Genomic DNA, 11,318 nt, shown 5'->3' on the forward strand with positions numbered 1-11,318 from the left:
GAAATTGCGCCTAACCTGGAATAGTACGTCGTGACCTTTCTCTTGCATTACAAAGATGGGAAAAAATGAAATAAATCTTCGTATTATCTTTTACCAGATCTAATGCGTTATATTCTCCTACATTAATTTCACATTTCCACAAACTTCAAAGGGCTTCCTTTCAAATGGTATCAAGAATATGCTTGCTTCAGGTGCTGAGCTACAGGCATTTTAGCAGAAAATTTAAAAAAAGGGTCCGCTCCTTTAGACTGCTCCAGATTTCCTCTCCAACTCAGTATTGGTTTTCCCAAAAGTGACAGAGTTGCTCTGACCAACAGATAGTGTTAATTTGTACTTTGTATTGTATGAAATACCTCTATTACATTGAATGGCTCTAAAGCAACCTCACAACCTCGCCCCCTCTGTAGCAAACAACTAACATGTTAACTTGTTAATCCACCCTGGGCGCTACCAGGGCTACCCACCATGTGCCTGTGTGCCAGGGCTACTGTCAATATGAAGTGAAGACCTGGTATACAGGTCATCCCTGCCATCCTTAGACCCCAGAAGGAGTGTCCTGAGAATTGGTCATCGGAATAGCCGGACAGGGATAGCATGTCTCAGATGGAAATGGATACCAAGCCGTGGGAGAAAAGACAGGTCCGGAGCTGGCTTGGGGGCCTGGGTCCAAGTCTTTGAGGCCAAGTTGGTGGTGCTGGAATGAATATGCTGCAGGGGATGTCGTCATTGTGTCCCTCGGGTGCGTGGTGTTGTCATGCAGTAGGCCACATGGGTGGTGGTTGTGGTCCTGGAAGGAAGAGCAGCCAGTAGTTCAGTGTAAGAAAAAGGGGCACACAGGAGAGAGCAAAATAACAAGTTAGAGAACAACCATGGCTTGACGGACGCCATGCAATGACATGAAGATTTCTAGAGTGAGAAGGCCAGTCTGCAGGGGGATAGTATGTGGCCAATATGTGGTTGAATTTTGCGACAAACTGATGTGTGGCCTGCCTTCACATGGATTGTGGCAAGTGACCCTGGACATTAATTAGTAATGCAATAATGACAAGGCCAAGCAGAGCTTTTATCAATTACCCTTAACGTGAATGGAAATTAATACGGAATTACTGTACCAGCGATGGTTGAGACTCGGATACAATGGTTGGCAGCAATGCCTCACTGGTCCACCGAAGAGCAGGGCATGTGGCCGGGAGGTGCACTGGCGCGTTCGGTGAAGCAGGGCCGAATGCGCTCAGCTTGGTGGCGAGAAAATGTTGTGAAAGCAGGTAGCTTGCTGGTCCGTGATATGAGAGAAACGAGGGATATAAAGAGCCCGAAGACAGCAATTAAAACACAATTCTAAAGCATGAAAATGTCAAGAGCCAACTGATTTCAACTGCGTGGCTGAGAGAAGAACAGAGTAGAGGTTAGTGGATGAGGTGCGAAACGCAACAAAAGACTATGGTTAACTTGCTGAGTGGAGAACTCGCTCAGCTAAACTTGAAAAAGGCTAGTAACGCAGCACGGTGCCGTGCAACACAATACGCACTGCAGAACAGAATGGAGGAATGTTAGTCTGGTCAAGTTTAAGGAGTGGTGGCAGAGGTGATAAAGTAGAGTGAGGACAGGTGTGGAGGCTGATTAGCAATGTAGCTGCATTCACCACAACTAGTTCGTGTTGCATTCAAGTCCTGGATTTTAGTTAGTTAACACTGTCAATGGTGATGGATGCCAGGATACAGCTGTTGTTGTGGTTCTATTTTGGGACCCGATGGTTCACACATCACACTTGATCATATCAGGGAATGGGGATACCTTTCTGAAACCCTTACACTTAGAAGGGACGGACACACGCGCTGCTTATAAGTCAGAGAGACGTGGCTCCTGTCTGGAGCCTTAGTCTGGGAAATGAATCCATCATCATGTGAGTGCTGCCATCACAGACACACACACACAAAATCCTCAGAACACCCACGTCAGACCATCCAAACAGAACCCAGCCCTAGGCAACCATGCCATCCCAGCACAGATGGCAGTGGCTGATCATGTTTATTTTACTCTTATGCACTTAAGCACAGACGACTCCCCATGTCTGCGAATTGGCATAAGTAGGGGTACGTATTGGGTTGCTGCTGGTATATTAATGTGGAGCATCTGTAACGTGAAGGGGAGAGTCAAGGAAGCAGAAAATGACACTGTGACATCCAACCGTATGAATTAAATCCTGACCTACCAAAATGAAGTAGTGTGTGTGTGTGTGCTATAGTTTGCAGATATGGCAGTCTGGTGGCGTGGCAAGCTTGTTCGAAATCAGTGTGGATCTGCATGAAATTCTAAGTTGTTTCCATGCTGTTTAAGGTGCTGAACATTGACTTTAAACGGTTACCTTTATAAAAGGGACAATGGTCATCTTTCACTGTATTTCCCGATAATCTTCCCTTCCTTGTCTCCATCCCCTCTTGATTGTAGTTAGGTGGGAGAACAGGATAGATTTCCAGATTTCACCATATTTCTTTCTCATGCATCAAGACTCTCAGACTTTGGTTAAGGTTGGAGACAAGTAGCTGATGCATATTGGGACACTTGGTCCCAACCTCAGTGTTGGACTTTTCTCTTTCCTGTAACTCGAGTATCCCTGCACCTCCCCGCTTTCACTTATCTTCTCCAGCTGTTTTCCTCTGTGCTGTTTTCCAGACATTTTCTCTTGCCCTTTCCTGTGGGTTGTAGTTCAGGAGCCATCTGGTGAGTCAGATGTGTGGGAGACAGCATTTCCTCTTAATGAGAATCCCAGGCAAGCTTCGGGTGTGTCTCATTCAGAGGCTGGTGGGAGGAGCTATAGGAGGACAGACTCATTGTAATGTCTGGAATGGACTTAATGGAACTAAGTCAAACATGTGGTTTCCATATGTTTGATGTGTTTGACTCCATTCTATTTAATCTATTCCAATGAGACCGCCCTCCTATAGCTCCTTCCACCAGCCTCCTCTGGTGTCATGTACAGCAATGCACAGCAACGTACCAAGTCTGCTAGGCTGGGTTGACTGAGGTTTGCCAACCATCCACCTGAGTGAATCACGTTATGTTGAAAAACGCTATTACCCTCAGTCTTTGAAGTTATAAAGGGCATTTTTTATATAGGTTTAGATAGCAGTATATAAGGCTTTATGTAAGGAACGGCCTTTTGGAGCTCACTTCAGACCGGTGCTTATGCATCAAATTTTGACTGTGACCTCTCCATCTTGATGACAATAAAGAGTGCGTCATTTAATATTGACTTCCAGTGTCCTGGGTAAAAATGTCCACCATAAAGTTTATAATGTGCATTTCTGCATGTCATTGGCTGTTTTCTATCTATCACTCATCTCATTCTGAGGAAAGATTCAGTCAGATACACATCACAGGTGCACGCTTCTGAAAGACAGGACCCCCCCCACTTAAACAAACACTCCAATCTCCAGAGGAAAACAAACCTAAAGAATCATTGCCGGAGAATTGAATGAAAAACATGGTTCTCACTTATACTAAAACTCCACCAACCCCTTCTGTCTCATTCGTCTCTCTCGTCTCTCCCTCTCGGTGTGTTTTGATAGCAGTCTATTTGCACAGCGTGGCGTCTGTCTGTTTCTCCTTTTTCTGTGTGTTTGTTTGCCGTCCAGCTTGGAGGAGCTTTAGACTGTCCATCCCCTTGGTGTGCTTCTTTCCCCAACAGGCTTTGCTGTAGTAGCCCAGGCAGCTGCCAGTGGGCTGGATGATTTTAGATTTTATTGGGATCCCCATTAGACGACACCAATGGCGACAGCTAGTCTTCCTGTTCTGGGACTGAAGAGACCCCTGGTGGCTTAAACACACCAAATATGGAAACCCACGTTTGACGCCATTCCATTTATTCCATTTCAGACATTACAATCAGCTCGTCCTCCTATAGCTCCTCCCACCCAATTTGGAAATGAACACTACATTTCTCACAAGAACAAGAATTGATGCAGTTAATCTTTCATCAACCCTCAACCAGGAAAGACTGGCATGAATGTTGTCGACGAGATGTGCATGCTGTACCTGGGCCATCCACATTTCACACCTGATTGATGTCCGAAGCCTTTTGGTTTGTGTTGTGGCTGTGTCACAGGGCTTGGTCGATACCGCTGCAAAACAAGGGTCGGGTCCTAACAATCTTTTGATAGGATATAAAAAGGTGACATTTTTCCAGTCACATACCATTTCAAGGTGTTTGTAGGTTCCGTGATAACTCTAGTTCAAAGGGTGAATGACTCTCTCCTTTGCAGAACTGGTTCATTGTTTTTCCACATAAAGCGTTGGAGATATTTTGCTATTCTTGTCACTCATGAATAAAATATACCTGTGTCTGCTGGGTATAGTGAATGGGGTCATTACTTCTATCTCACCTCTGCTGCATACAGCACACACACATTAACTGCCTGTCTGTACATAACATAGCTAATATGTTCCACTTCTGGCAACAAAAACATTCCAAACCATGGTTGAGAGAGATGTAAGCTAGTCCCCATATCTCCTCGCCCATAAGTACACTGTATTGACTGGTATATTGTATTATGCTAAAGTGGATGGCAGTACACAGCATGAGTGGGCCTGGGGCTACAGTGTGTCAGGGGCCAGAAAAACACAGAGCCTCACCCAGCTGAGCCTGTCACTGTGGCCCGGTGCCATTTTATGTTGCTTCTATCCCAAAATTCCCTCATAACCTATTCTATCCTTATCGCTCACACTAGTGTCATACATGAGTTTTCCCTATGGGGTTGTTCCATCTCAAAAAGCACGAGAATTTAGAGAGGATTTAGTCAGAACCTGGTAATATTTAGATGTAGGATGGGACATAAATAAACCTAAAAACTTGAATGACTCTCTGAACAGGGGAAAAAAACATTGCCAAATTCACTGGGAATACATTACTTAGAATGAAGAAACAATACTCAGAGCAGCAGCACCATGCTACTTGTCAGACATAGAGAACTGATTGGTGTGGAGGGTCCGTGGGTGGCTTTTGAACAGTTCTTTGGATTCCTCATGTGTAGCTCATTGTTAGAAAAAGGTTGAATCGAAATTGGATGTTGGAGACTATATTCATTGAATATCATATGAATCAAAACGACCAAATTGGATGCAATCAAGTAGCTTACCTTCTCAGATTAATTTCTCAAATAATATTTCAACAAAATAATGTTGCAGGAAAGCTAATTTGATCTGTTTCTAACAGAAACAATTTCAGAGCAATGTGAGATGGTGGGTGTCATGGCTTGCTGAAATGACATGGAACGACCCTATGCTCTTACCCGGTCAACCCCCCACTCTCTCGGGCTCTCACATACCCTGTCCCCCATAACCTCTGTTGCTTCCCCCTGAGCTCTTTCTCTGCTCCAGTAGAGGTATGTAATACTAATAGCACTCATGCGATTGGGGATCTCATCGACTCCACTGTTCCACTGTCCGACCAACCAGACTCCTCAGGCCATTCTAACAACCACCATCGATTTTCTGCAAGTCATTTGATCCCATCATCAATTATTAGTTAGCACACTGTGTCACTCAGTGGTTACCTGCCACAGTTAAGAGGTTTACATGACTTGGCTGTGGTGTGGAGGCTTTCGACAACCCATCAGCTGACATTCCAAAAGCAGCGTTGATAACAATGACGCAATAACAGACCACTCGAATGTAATATTCCACACTGACCTAAATGTGGTTATCTTGTCATGATAAGGGATTGTAGCTGCTTGGGATCGACCTAGATCGCGGAGATTGACTCAAACTCAGTTGTTGAGGATAGGAATTTACACCACGTTTCCAGTGGTAGATTGTTCATAATAAACGACACAATAAATCTAAGTTGTCTCCACAACACCACTGCTCAGAATGCTGTGAAAAAAAGGGGACTTGTTACAGCCACTGATATAGCAAGCAGATGATGTTTGGGCCTCGTCCCAAACCGCTCTACAACACCCTGAGCACACTTGGTGAGAGAATGAACAATGTTAAGTGAACTCTAAGCCCTGCGCGTGCTTAAAAGTTACTCTATTCCACAAAAGGATCCAACTCATTCCCACTATGTTGGTCAAGAACTGATGCGGAGCATCATCTACTGGCATATTGGTGAACTGCAATTCACCACATAAAGTAGAATGTACAGGTACTGTATCTCAACACGGCAGTCTCTATTCTCAGCTGTTCCATTGCAGGCATTGGCAAATGTCAATTAAAACTAGAAAATGTGTGTGCTTGCGTGTTTTGAAGTAGTTTTATGGTAGTTATGGGGGGTAAAAAATGTGTTATGGTAGTGATAGTGACTGCGGTAGTTATGGACTGCAATAGTAGTGAATGCATTATTAAAGACTATGAGGCAGCAGTTTTGCCATCATCAGCCTGTGAGGCAGCAGTCACTTGTGCATTTCCTTTTGACCAAGCACACACACACACACGTGTGGATTTTTTACAATATGTTAATTTTGAAGAAAAAGTATTTTTGCTCATCTTTAGGTATAGCTAGCTTCTGGCTCATATTCCATCCTGATTGAGTCATAACTCTGAACACACTAGCATCAAATTTGATTATTTGATCTCAAATTTGAATTTGGCTGGAGTATTGAGGCCCGAAAATCAAAGTCCACTATCCAAATGGGCATTATACAGTACATGCGTCATTGTAGTTTCATCACTTTTGCTGATATGTATTTGTTTTCTCCTTTCTTCTTTTTAATTTTTTTTTTTTAAAGCAAACACACACAAAAAAAAGCTACAACACATATTCAAGTTGATTCATAGTTAGTATACATTTATAAATCGATGCTGTATAAGAATATTTAAGACTTAATAAGGAATGTTACATTTTAAAACTGAACGCTGAAGGAAATTAACATAAACAACATCGAATACAGATACACATAGTACATATTTAACAATGCTATAGTGAGACACCTGATTCATTGATCTGCTTTCAACCACACCAAGTGTTTGCAGTATAGCCTTCTCCCTTTTGTCTATAGAACAGATTTATACCCACTAATCCTGTAGTGTCATGGTCTGTTACTGCTTGCATTTGTGCACATGTCAACATATGCCAGTGTGTGGTCAGTCAAAATATACAAGCTAAAATCGTACTAAAAGTCCTCTTTCTCGCCATATATCATCAGATGTTTCACCCTTTCTTTAGCACATTGATGACGACAACGACATTATTAAACACTGAACAAAAAATATAAACGCAACATGAAAAGTGTGTTTCCCATGTTTCAAGTGCTGAAATAAAAGGTCCCAGAAATGTTCCATATGCACAAAAAAGCTTATTTCTCTCAAATTTTGTGCACAAATTTGTTTATATCCCTCTTAATGAGCATTTCTGCTTTGCCAAGATAATCCATCCACCTGACAGGTGCGACATATCAAGAAGCTGATTAAATGGCATGATCATTACACAGGTGCACCTTGTGCTGGGGACAATAAAAGGCCACTCTAAAATGTGCAGTTTTGTCCCACAACACAATGCCATAGATGTCTCAAGTTAAGGGAGCGTGCAATTGGCATGCTGACTGCAGGAATGTCCACCAGAGCTGTTACCAGATAATTTAATGTTCATTTCTCTACCATAAGCCATCTCCAACGTCATTTTAGAGAATTTGGCAGTACGTCCAACCGGCCTCACAACCGCAGACCACATGTATAGTGTCGTGTGGGCGAGCGGTTTGCTGATGTCAACGTTGTCAAGAGTGCCCCATGGTGGCAATGGGGTTATGGTATGGGCAGGCATAAGCTACGGACAATGAACACAATTGTATTTTATCGATGGCAATTAGAATGCAGAGAGATACCATGACGAGATCCTGAGGCCCATTTCCGTGCCATTCGTTCACCTCCATCACCACGTTTCAGCATGATAATGCACTGCCTCATGACACAAGGATCTGTGCACAATTCCCGGAAGATGAAAATGTCCCAGTTGTTCAATGGCCTGCCTACTCAGACATGTTTCCTTATTTGAACTGTAACTCAGTAAAATCTTTGAAATTTCCTTGGTCAGTATATGTAGGAATCTACTTGATTATGACAATATTCTTCTATCTGCCCGCTGGACCAAAGTTCAAGTCCATGGGAAAGAAGTTCTGGACATTAATGCTTTTTGAGGTCGGTTTGGTTAAGGTTCGATTATTAAAATATTATCACAGTTTTCAATTTAGATTATTTTATTTATTTACATTACAATTATTTTAGAGCTTTTTAATGGCAATTCCAAAGTAAAAAATTGTGAACATTCAATTGCCAAAATATAGAAAATATTCCTTTGTCTCCATCAGAGCCACATTGGGTAGACATCAATAGAAAAATAGGAAATTACTATGACATTTTTCATTCAGTCATCATCTCATCTATTTATTTATTTTTTTCACCCAATTTCGTAATATCAAATTTGTAGTTCCCAGATTGTCTCATCGCTGCAACTCCACAATTGGCTCGGGAGAGGCGAAGGTCGAGACATGCGTCCTCCGAAACATGACACGCCGAGCGGCGCTGCTTCTTATCACATTGCTTGCTTAACCCGGAAGCCAGCCCCACCAATGTGTCGCTGGACTGACGAACACAGCTTGCAGGTGCCCAGTCTGGCACAAGGAGTCGCTAGAGGGCGATGAGCCAAGGAAAGCCCCCGGCTAAACACTCCCCTAAACCGGATGGCGCTGGACGAATTGTGCGCCGCCCTATGGGGGCTCCCGGTCACTGCCGGCTGTGATACCCCAGGCTGTAGTGGCGCCTCAGCACTATGATGCAGTGCTTTAGACCACCGTGCCACTGTGCCACAGTAGCAGCTTGCCAAACAGAACAATGAATGTTCTCTGTGCTCCCCAAACTGTATATTTCTCTTTCATGCGGTCTATGTAGTCTGTGTATCTAACCTAACATAGCAGGCGTAAAAGTGTATCCATCTCTGTCTGAACCAGAAAGAACAGGCGCAATGGATTATGGTTATTGTAATTAATTACCACATTTCTGCGCTGAACTAGTTAGAATACTTGTTTAATAAAAACTACAACTCCCTTAAGCCCAGCGTCCCACAGTTTTTGACTTGATTTCTCTCGTGAATTATTTGATTTCGCTCAGCACATTGGGCTCACAAAAAAAGAAAAAAAGAAATAGAATTCAAGTAATTGAACTGACATCTGTCAACATACCTTTCCCCCTCCCCCCGAAATATCGCTCAGCACTACTGGACATTGAGTACCATGTCCTCTAGACTAGTTAAGGCATAACTGTGGGACATTGGTAATAGCCATAGTTTGATTCTGAGTTACCCTTCCTTCATAGGCTTTCGGTCTCTGTGGATCATGAGTCAGGTGGAATCAGAGAGGACGCATATCCTACCAGGCAGGTGTTTCCTGCTCTAGGCTTCCCTTGTGTCGCACATTCACTGGTCCCACAGAGATACTGCTGGGTTTGTGTGCAGTGGTGAGGGTTGAAGATGGAGTATTTGTATATGGGGTGGAAGTTAACTGTTGGCGTCTCGGGGGTGTGCAATGCCTGCCAGTACACAATTATGGATCCATCCGACTTGTACATCTGGAAAACAGGCACGCCTGTGAAGACCTGAGCAACGGGCAGAAACAGCAGTGGACGGCACTGTATAATGCCACTGCCTCACATACGCGCACACACCTGCATGCATTTCTGAGAGGTGAGCAATAGGGTATCACAAGAGAGGGGGACACACCAGGCTGTCTGTAAGGAGCGACAGCAAGTTTCCCCTTCAACAAAAGATTGCATATGCATTCGTGTCAATCTAACATGACCAATAATGAATAAAGTACACCCATAGCATGATCCACCTCTTGGCCAGTGATAATAATCTACCTGCATGATGAGAGAGGAGCTGGTAGTAATGTTGGCCTCGTTGGAATGCAGCAGGCGGTGGGATAAATTGAGTCTTATCGCAAAAAGCACTGACCATATTGGCGTGTACCACTGTGAAATAGGTCATGCTCCACAGACACACTGTTTTTAATCTGGTTGCTCTCCTCTTTGTGGTACATCTTTGAATTTTATCAATTCAATTGTGCAAATGACTCTCTCTTTACTGAAAGTAAGCATTCTTATCTAGATTAGCAAGCAACCTTTTATGTTTGTGTGGGTGCATTGTGTTGTGTCCACTTAGCCTAAACCTGAGTGCTGTTCAATCACTACAGCTTCAAAGAGATTGTTAATTTCTTGTTACAAAAGGTGGTTATTGGTCTATCTAGCTTGCTAGCTATGCATGTGTCTCAAGACACGCTACCACAAAAACCAAACATGTGCATGAATTATGTGAACAATAAGCTCAACATTACAAATAGTTTCCAAAATCTTAGATAGTGAATTTGTACTCTGTAATAAAGTATAGCTTTTAAATGTTGGCATTACGTACTTTCGAGGAAAATCGAGATGTTTCTCGATTTATACCCTGATTTTTAAATAGGGTTTGGGTGAGGATAGCTTAGAAACTAACAATGTAAAGATGTGTCTTTCTGCCCCTGAACAAGGCAGTTAACCCACTGTTCCTAGGCCTTCATTGTAAATAAGAATTTGTTCTTAACTGACTTGCCTAGTTAATAAAGGTAAAATAAAAATAGATCAAATAAACTGCGTGATTGGTCGATAGACAGTCTGTATGAAGATTGGCTAAAACTGCATCTCCCAATAGAAATCCCCGATCCCACTTGTAGACCATGTCATGGCGACGTTGGTTAGCTAAACTCCTGCGTAGAAACACATAATCGGGTCTAACGGTCCTATCCCGCCAAAATGCGAATGCCTTCAAATCAAAAGGCAGTCCTTCCATATAAAGTTGTTTTTGACACAAATGAAAACGTGTTAGTTTGTCACTTTCACGAGGTTGGAGTAATAACATGTTCAACTGCTTAAGACATTGGCTCGAATCTAGGATGCGCTTTTAGATTTCGAGAAAACTAACAACTAAGGAAGAATTGTAATATTTGTCAAACCCAGCCTGGGCTGTTTGGGCTGTTTGGTCTGTTTCGCAAGTGTTCCCGGAAGTCCCGCGATATTAGTCCTCTGGCTTTAAAAACTCTGTATCAACCCAAGGTTTATGGGAGGAGTTACATAGAAACGAGCCAATGTTAAAGCTGTTTTGCGTGTCGTAATGCGCTGACGTTTGACTGGCCCTGTCTACATGTGATAATTGTGCCGACAACCAAATGTTGTCATATGCATTGAATTAAAGCTATTTCTTATTGTTTGAACTACCAATTACGAAAGAAAAATGAAATCAACAGTAGAGGAGCAGGTGCGTTACCTTATGCACTTTTTCTTCTTTGGCATGTGGGCAA

Source organism: Salvelinus fontinalis, chromosome 28, assembly GCF_029448725.1.
Source record: "Salvelinus fontinalis isolate EN_2023a chromosome 28, ASM2944872v1, whole genome shotgun sequence".
Taxonomy (NCBI): domain Eukaryota; kingdom Metazoa; phylum Chordata; class Actinopteri; order Salmoniformes; family Salmonidae; genus Salvelinus; species Salvelinus fontinalis.